The sequence below is a fragment of the Beta vulgaris genome, chromosome 2, assembly GCF_026745355.1.
Source record: "Beta vulgaris subsp. vulgaris cultivar EL10 chromosome 2, EL10.2, whole genome shotgun sequence".
Lineage (NCBI taxonomy): Eukaryota > Viridiplantae > Streptophyta > Magnoliopsida > Caryophyllales > Amaranthaceae > Beta > Beta vulgaris.
The window spans coordinates 10,919,172-10,928,013 of NC_079203.1; the positions used below are offsets into that span (position 1 = coordinate 10,919,172).

General features: G+C 33.4%; 1 long non-coding RNA gene across 1 annotated transcript; it reads right to left on the reverse strand.

The window, feature by feature from the left end:
* Positions 1 to 1,268: 1,268 nt before the first annotated feature.
* Positions 1,269 to 3,621, reverse strand: LOC125495122 (uncharacterized). The gene is made up of 2 exons (XR_008967934.1): positions 3,234 to 3,621; positions 1,269 to 2,290 (listed from the first exon to the last, which is right to left on the reverse strand). It is a non-coding gene; the product is annotated as an uncharacterized LOC125495122 (long non-coding RNA).
* Positions 3,622 to 8,842: the final 5,221 nt, after the last annotated feature.

Sequence of the window (8,842 nt, forward strand, 5' to 3'; positions counted from 1 at the left end):
CGGATTCTTAAATGGAAAGATACGATTATGTGCTACAATCACCTAAAGTTAAGTCTCAATACTTGGCAATTCAAAGTTCTCAAAAATGTCCGAAAATCACATTTTAGACCTTAGGAAAGTTCTTTGGGACTATTATTATAATTCAAAATTTGAAGCATCACATGCAATTTAGGTATCTTTAAGCTACAACAAAGGTTGATTTTCACCTTAAAACATTTCTCTGAAATTCATTCGAAAACTCATGCAACGTTTGACAAGAAATTAGTGGTTTTGAGCGGTTTTCAGGAAATTCAAATCACAATCTTCTTAAATACTAGATTCATTCCAATCCTTTTTAGCTTTAGATAAACTCGATCATACTTCACATAATTAATAATAAATTTTCAACAATTTTAACACTTGATTTCATAATTTTATTCAACCATTTAAAAAGTCAAAGGGATTTTTTTGTCGCATTTAATGATCAAATGAGCCAAAATTCCTTAAACAAAGTTTTGGCTATTGAAACCACATATAAAACCTTAGCACCACAACTATACCTACTGCTTAAACACAATGGAGGACCTAGGGGGTACATAGGGATACAGTTGTACCCCCAATTTACTCTATAAAAGTTATTTTTTACATTTGTTAACTAAATTAAATCACTTATCTTGATGGTCAATTGGGGGGGGGGGGTGGAACATGATATCTTTATGTTGTTGTGAGGTTAGTGGTTCAAATCGGTAGCACCAAATTCTTTATTTTTTCAATTTTGAGAATTTTGATGCAATAACATTGATAGGATGTTACAGTTTTAAAGAAACATGCATGCTAGTCTTCTATTATACTTTCACATTGCATGATAGCATATTACTTTGGTGTACGTGTAGGAAACTCCAACTAGAAGGAAAGTAGTTCATATTAATTAATAACCATCTTTTCATAATATTTATGATCAATTGTTGTATTGACTAATTATTTCTTTCTATTATTGTATTTAAAAATTTATAATTAGGAGTATTATTTATTTTAAGAAAGAAATATATACTTATACTTCTTCTATAATACATTTTCACTCTTATATCACACGAGTTACAAAGATCCTTGGTTCCAATGGTATCGCTTCCTATCTACATCTGAGACCAATGTTCAAATATTGGTGGAAGCAAAAAATTAAATGTTGGGGGGAGGGAGGTTGGGGTGCTTGTTGGGCCTCTGGGTGAGTGTCTGTAACAACCCTGAATTTCTAATACTTCTAAAATCAACTTAATATAAATAAACTCGGAAATCCGAAGGTGCTACGCCGCGATAATTATCAATAATAACCGCAAGGCTTATGGTTCTAACTAAAACAATAACCAATAAGTTTTAACTAATTATTACAGACCAACTAAATAGAATGTAAAATTAATTATTACAACCCAGAACATAAATCTTATAAATAAATAACAGCGGAAGTCTTTTTAAAGTCTTATTAAATCAAAATGGATCCAACACACTCTTTAACCCAACTGAAGCTAACTATCTTCAAGTCCCTGCACATTAAACACTGTAATATCAGCCAAAGGCTGAGCAAGATTTAATACTGAAATAAAACAAAACTATTCAATGTGCAGGTAAGATATATAGGAATATCTTACAAATTCATTTAAAAAGAGTACAGATTATATATATAAAATTAACTTTCTAATAACCTCAAATACGATATTTCTTTCTTTCTGAACTATTCTGTAAAACTTTCAAATATAACCTTTCGTAATCTGTGAGTAGGAAGTAATAAAAATCCAATGAGCTAGCTAGGCTCACTAGACAAGGTAAACACCAAAGTCCCTAGTATGCATACCCCTAACTTGATAACGTACCAAGAAGGAAGACAAATGGCAAGAGTATTGATCAACATACTCCCAACTACTAAAATATATTGTTGAGACACTGTTAACTCAACATACTTCCAAACTCGGAGAATACCGCTTACCGGCAACCCCACAATCAAACTCTATAAACCCTCGTAAGGGTGAGGAACTTCCTCCTTTCAAAATCTCAACTTGGTAACATAGAGGAACTTCCTCCCTTTTACTATAAGTCTCATAAATAATCTCATAAACTCTTTTAATATAAATATCGAGACCCATTTAAATTCAACGTATAAACTTCATAAAACAATCTCGTTGTAAAAAAAAAAAAAATTTCTAAGCAATGTAAAATAATTTCTGAACTTATCTGTACAGTAAGAAATCTTACCTTATCAGCAACCACAGCTAATAAAACTCAATCTCAAGTCAGAAAGGTTCCTCTACGAACCCGCAATCTACAATATAATAACATAGTATAAGTCACTTGACTATACTTCACATAATCCACCTATAAACGACATTACTTAGCTAAAGAGCTTTAACCATCCCCAAAAACAATAATGTTACTACTATCATGGTAAACTTGCATAACTAATCCCCAAATGAAGACTCGACACTTATTTATTTTGAGAATTGAAATGAATGATTCTAAAAAAATGCATAACTAAAACTATAAAACTCATGACAGTCCATACCTAACTTCTGTTGGTTCAACTATAGACAACATATATTGACAACCTTACATATGGAAATAATAAAACTATATCCATACTCGAATGTAACAAAAATATTCGTCGACTAGCTACCTACACGAAATCAACTTAGCTAATGCCACTTCTAATATTGCATTACAGCATGATCACATTCATTAATTAAAATAATTGCATATCCTCCATAAGGTGAAGTTGTCACCAGATCACAATACCAACACAACAGAACAATCCATATAACATATTACCGTCACCACCATAACACCAAAACAGTTAAACAGCAAGAACTTGCACAAGGCATAACTCCTAGTATACAACTCCAAATCACACAATTCTTGAGCCTAAATTCATTAACTCGTCAAGCTCTACGACTTTCATGAAGTAACTAAGGTCTAAAAACAAAAGAATCATTGAGAAAATAGCCAAAACAGTAGCTGCGTGCAAAACAGAACAAACAATCCACATATAACAATAATTTTAGAGTAAACTTTAGAGACAATAATTTCACAAATCCAACTCGAAAATACATCAACTAAGTCGAATTAAACATGAAACACAAACCAATTATACCAATTTCGCATAGTAGGAATTTCCCCCAATTCGATTTTGTTATGAACCCTAATTTATAAAACCTCAAATTCTGAAAATCAACCAAATACGAAATTAAATCTTGAAAATTATAACTTACTTGAGTAAAGGGAAGTAATGAGGTGAAATTACACTATAAAGGAACCCCAAAAAAACGCTCTTTGAATTGATTCACGATCCGAAACCGCAAAGCCAAAGCTCGATTCTCCCTCTTCAAGATACCCCAAAATCAAGATATGATTAAGATGGATGGATAGAGTTGATGTTTGATGGTGGTAAATGATAAAAATTGTAGCTTCAATGGAGGTATTTGGTTGGAGTAAAAGTTCGAAGAAGAAAGAAAAGAAAGGTAAAGTGAAACGTGGGTGTTGGTGTTTGGAAACTAGGAGCAGTACAACTCCTACTTTCTTTTCCTTTCTTTTTTTTCTTCTAATTTCCTCTCTCCTTATAATACTAACAATATAGTGATAAGTATTAGATAGTAACCTAGTAAATCTAGGAATCAGTTTTTTTTTTTTTTAAACACTTCAAAGGTAAAGTCAAAGTTAGTAAAAAAATATATATTTTTTAATAAAAGGAATCTGAAATCATTTTCATCAAATAAATTAATACAGATAATTATTTAACGGGTATAAAAATACGGGGTGTTATAGTGTCCTTAATAAGTGTGTTTCAAACGTACTTTATGGACTCCTTTTAGCTCATTTTGATCCTCTTTCTCCCCTTTCTTCCCTCTTTATTCTCCCTGCCCCCTTCTATTTCATTCACTTGATCATACTTGATCATAGTGATATTTTGCTAGATTTTTAGTCATTTTTGACCGAATTTCTAGTACATTTGCTTTCACCTTGTTTTGCCATGTTCTTGATATAGGTGAAACTACTAAGATGGCTACGATTTGTAAAGTTGGAAAAGATAGCAATGAAAACAAAGCACACATTGATAAATTGTGCGCTTGCACCATTCCCCATGTCCGCTCGCACAAAGGAGCACATTGCACAATGAAATCTTGAACAGAGAACTTCAAATGGACATAACTTTCAAACCATAAATCGGATGAAGGTAATTCCAATTGGAGGTGAAAGCTCGTTTTGATATCTTTCCAACGACTGGTCATAAGCTTGATTTGGATATAAAACGAAGAAGTTATGCTCGTTTTAAGTTGAGCTGTCCAGTTTGAGGCAGAAGGGTTAGGTGTGCCCGCACCTGTTTTTGGTGCGCCCGAACCAGTCGTTTCCGGAAAATGGAGCTCGTGGCTTCATTAAACAAGTTTTTGTTTTATTTCAAAGACTGACGTTTTATTCTAGTTTTCACACAACATTCTAGGGTTTTGTATTAGAGAGAAACACTTTAGTTTCCATTGATAGTTGAGATTAGTGATCATAGTTTGTGATTCGATTTACATTCAAGGTACTTTTCATTCAATTCAATTCAAAGTTTCAGTTTTTAATTCATTCTCTTGGTGTTTGTTTATGTTCTCAGATTATTTTAGATCTTCATTCTCTTAGTTTAATAATTGTGATTTCTATTAGTTTAATAATTTCTTAATCATGTTTAACCTTAGATTAGTCATAGATTTTATGTTTAATTGCTTAAACTCCATGATTAGTGAGTAGTTTCATATCTAGGGTTAGGGTGAAAGTATGAATTAGGGTTTTAATTATGATGTTGATGTGATTGTGATGTGTGAAGAAGTTTATGCATTGATCTTGGTGTTTTGAGACCTTAGGATAGATATTGATCACATTTATACTTTGGAATTTTGATTTCAAACGTTCTTAAACCGGATTTTGAACTCTTTTATCATCCCCAAGAATCAACTTAATTTCTATACCAAGATATTGGATGGAAATTAAGGGGATCCTTCATTAGGGGTTTTCCAAACTTATTGAATCTCTTAATCAATTAACTAAAGACCATTCGAGAGAGGATTTAGTTGATTGATTGAGTGATTACTCTTGAGGACCATTCGAGAGAGGACTCAAGTAATTTAGAGGGAAACTAAACCTTGCATAATCGTCTTTGTTGCTTCGCAATCGCATTAACAATCATCATCCGTTCTTATTCATACTAGTAACCTTAACTCTAGTGTCTTTTATTTGATATTTAAACTCGTGATATTGCTTGTTCTATTGTTAGATAGTCTTAATTGTTACCAAACATCTTTCAAACCCCCAAATACCTTTCAATTAGGTAGTCTAGACTAGATAGACTCTAATCAATCCCATTTTCCCTGTGGATCGACCTTGACTTGCCCTTACTATTCCCTTAGTAGTTGCTTGCTAGGATTATAATTATTGTTTGGAAAGCGGTTCTTAGTGCCTGAACGACACACTAAAAACCTCTTATCAAAAAGGCGCCGTTGCCGGGGAAATATGCTATTGATTGAAGTTTTCTTAAGTTTGAAATTGCTTAATTGATTTTTTCTTTTTTTTTTTTTTTTACTTTCTTTATTGGTTTTTTTTTCTTGTCTTTATTTTATGTGGTAAGTGCTGTTTATATGAGTCTAGGATTTTGTACATAATTTTTTTTTTAATTTTTTTTAAGAGAATTCCAAAAAATGACGAACTTCTTTTTTCCTCAATATGAGGATGAACCATTTTGGAATTATTATCAGAGATTTGAGAACACTCTTCTAACTAAGTATAGACTTGAGATTTGGGAGATGTGTGAGGTGATATAGATGGTTTGAATATGCATACAAGAGAAATGTGGAGTCTATGTTTAATGGTGAATTTCGATTCCAACACTTTGATGAAGCATGGAGTTTCTTTGGGTGGTTGTCTAGAGATACTTATGAGTGAGACCATGGAAATACCACTTTCTCAAATTTAGAAGATGTCTCTAACTGTGAACGCCATGTTTATTCTGAAATTCTTAATTCACTTGAAGAAAATATGGCATTATTAAAGAGATGTGATTCTATGATGGACAACATTGTCGAATCTAGCAAAATATCAATTGAAACATTGGGTCAAATTATCAATAATCAAAATCACTCTTGTATGACCATAACTAATGAAGATGATGAGTGGGATATGGATGAGAATCCCAGAGTAGAGGAATCATTTGTTGAGAAAGCTTACACTATAAAGTCTAATGATGTTGAAAAAGTAGTTGATGAGACTTTTGTTTCTACTCGTTCTCATTATATTCCTTTTTCAAGGAAAATCGACTTAGTTCCTTCCTTTCCCATCTTATTCCCTCGCCTCAAAGTTTCACCATTGGAAGAGCCTTTGACCTCTTTAAACCTTCACAAGACCCAAATGAAAGTCATCGAGGATAGGACCGGCTTAAAATTTGCAAGGATCATCAAAAGGAGAACTCATTGTTTTCTTCTTTTTATTTGAATCTTAATGTTTGTTCTTCATACTTTCCAGGATTCTCTTGGAAATTTCATTATTTCCGGCACTCATTACTTGGTAAGCATATAGACGCATTGAAATTTGTGCATGCTCTTTATCTATATCATACCTATTTGATCCATTGTGAAATGTGTGCTAATGCTTATGACAAACTATTGAGATCTTTGTCAAATTATTTAGTGATAAGGTCTAGCTAATTATCCTAAAAGAGCTCTTTTTGCCAGGTATGTTGAGACCCTTCTCCTTATCTTACTTGGTTAGGATTTTTCTTGTTTTTTGCCCTTACCTCATCCCTTACTTTCTCTTTGCTTGTACACTCCGAGGACGGATTTGTATTAAGCTTGGGGAGTTAGTTAGCATGTGTTCTCTCCATCTCAACATTTTTTTCTCCCCTTTGCATTTAGGTTTTTTTTAGTGCTTTTGCATGTTAGGTTTGCATAAAAAAAAAAACACAAACAAAAATATTTTTTTTCCTGCATTTAGGATAGCTTGGTTGCATGCATGATTTGTGGCTAAAAGTGTTCATAACTTGATTGGAAGACCTTCCCTACATTAGACTTGATGGTTTTGGAACCCTGTTGTGACTTTAAGTGACTCTTAGAACGATAACTTTTGGTAGAGTCTCTTTGAAATTAGGCGAGTTGGATGAATGGATTGCCTTGCCCCTTGTGCGACGAATATCCGAAGGAGGGCCAAGAACCTCGTAAGACTCATTCCAACCCTCACCTTGATGCCTAACTTGTGACTTGCATTTTAGCTCCCCAAGATTGCATAAGATCGAGCCTTTAGAAGAATGATTTAGGGCGTTTCTTTTTGCTAGAAATAGGAGCTACAAAGCCAAAAGCTTGTATACCGGCATAATTGTTCGCTTCTCAACCCATCTGAGCCTTTCTATCCTATTTTTGCTTAACCCTCATAATAAGTCATGGCCAAACTTTCCCCAAAGTGGAGTGCATGTCTAGTTTGTGTTGAGTTGAGTTGTTTTGATATTGAGTCTTGGTTGAATTATGCAAGTATTTGCAAAAGCTAACAAAAATTTCAAAAGAAATAAAAGAAAGAAAGAAAGCTCTTACCGTTTCATTTAAATTTCTATTGAAAGAAAAGAAAGAAAGAGCAATTTGATGAGAAAAAGGAAAAATATTCAAAAGGTGAAAGAGTCAAAGTGGAAATCAAGGTTATGTGTGAGTTCTTGAATTGAGATTCGTGTTAGGACTAGCTTGGGGGAGTATTTACCCCTAGTTTGTACTCCACTTACCCTTTTTGCACCACATTCCTAAACTATCATCCACACCCTTAACCTAGCCCCGTTACAACCTTAACAAAGTCCCTTTTGACTTCTAGATTCACTACTAGAAAAACCTTACTTTGGAGACGCTTATTGTTCGACGCCTCGGCATAAGTGCGGCGCAGGATTAATTTATCCCGCAATATCTCGACGCTTTTAAGCGTCGAGAAGGTTGCCCACGCTTAAAAGCGTCCTCATTACCCGTGAAATAGAAATATTGCTAGCTTATCACTGTATACTCCCGCTCGAAATTTTAGAGCGAGCAAATAAATTAAAAAATAAAAAAATCCCCCCACCCCCCACCCCCCACTACGCGTACTATCACTCAACTGCATAATAAGCGAAATTTCAGAGCAACTGGGTAGTTAATGGTGAAACCCTATCTAATCAATTCTTCTCAATTCGCTCATAATTTCTCGCCATAATCTTCGTCTTTGATCATCAGGTATGCCTTCTTCTCTTCCTATCTTTTTCGTTCCAATTGTTCGAACTTCTGTTGAAGTTTTCATCTCCTACCTATCAACAGTCTTGAAGTAATTGGAAAGCTGCGAGAATTTCTCTGAAATTTCAATAAAAGTGTTCTTCTTCGCCATCATCTTCTGCATCATATCAGGTAATTTATGCCTTCTGTAAATTGTCTCGAATTGTTGTTTTTTTTGATGAATTTTGTAAATGTCAATCTGTTTTTTCGAATTACAATTGAATTCTTTGTCTTCAACCTCCCATCAATTTAGACTTGAAATTTTCATGCCTTTTTTTTAGCTCACTGTCAATCTCGAATTGTCTAGAATCTGTTTTTTAAATTCTAAAGGTTTTTCTTGCCTTTTCTTTCTTCAACTCAAAGAATGATTTTTGATGGAATTATTGTAAATTGAATAATTAAAAGGCCTTCATACTAATATACAAATGTCGACTAACTGAAATTTTTATGCTTTATTGTTTCTTGAAATTTTCATAATTTAGTGCAATAAGTTGATTTCCTTTACATGCCTGAATACCTGATGTACATGCAGTATCTGTAATGAATTGGAAGTGTTGATTTTTCGATGAATATGGAGA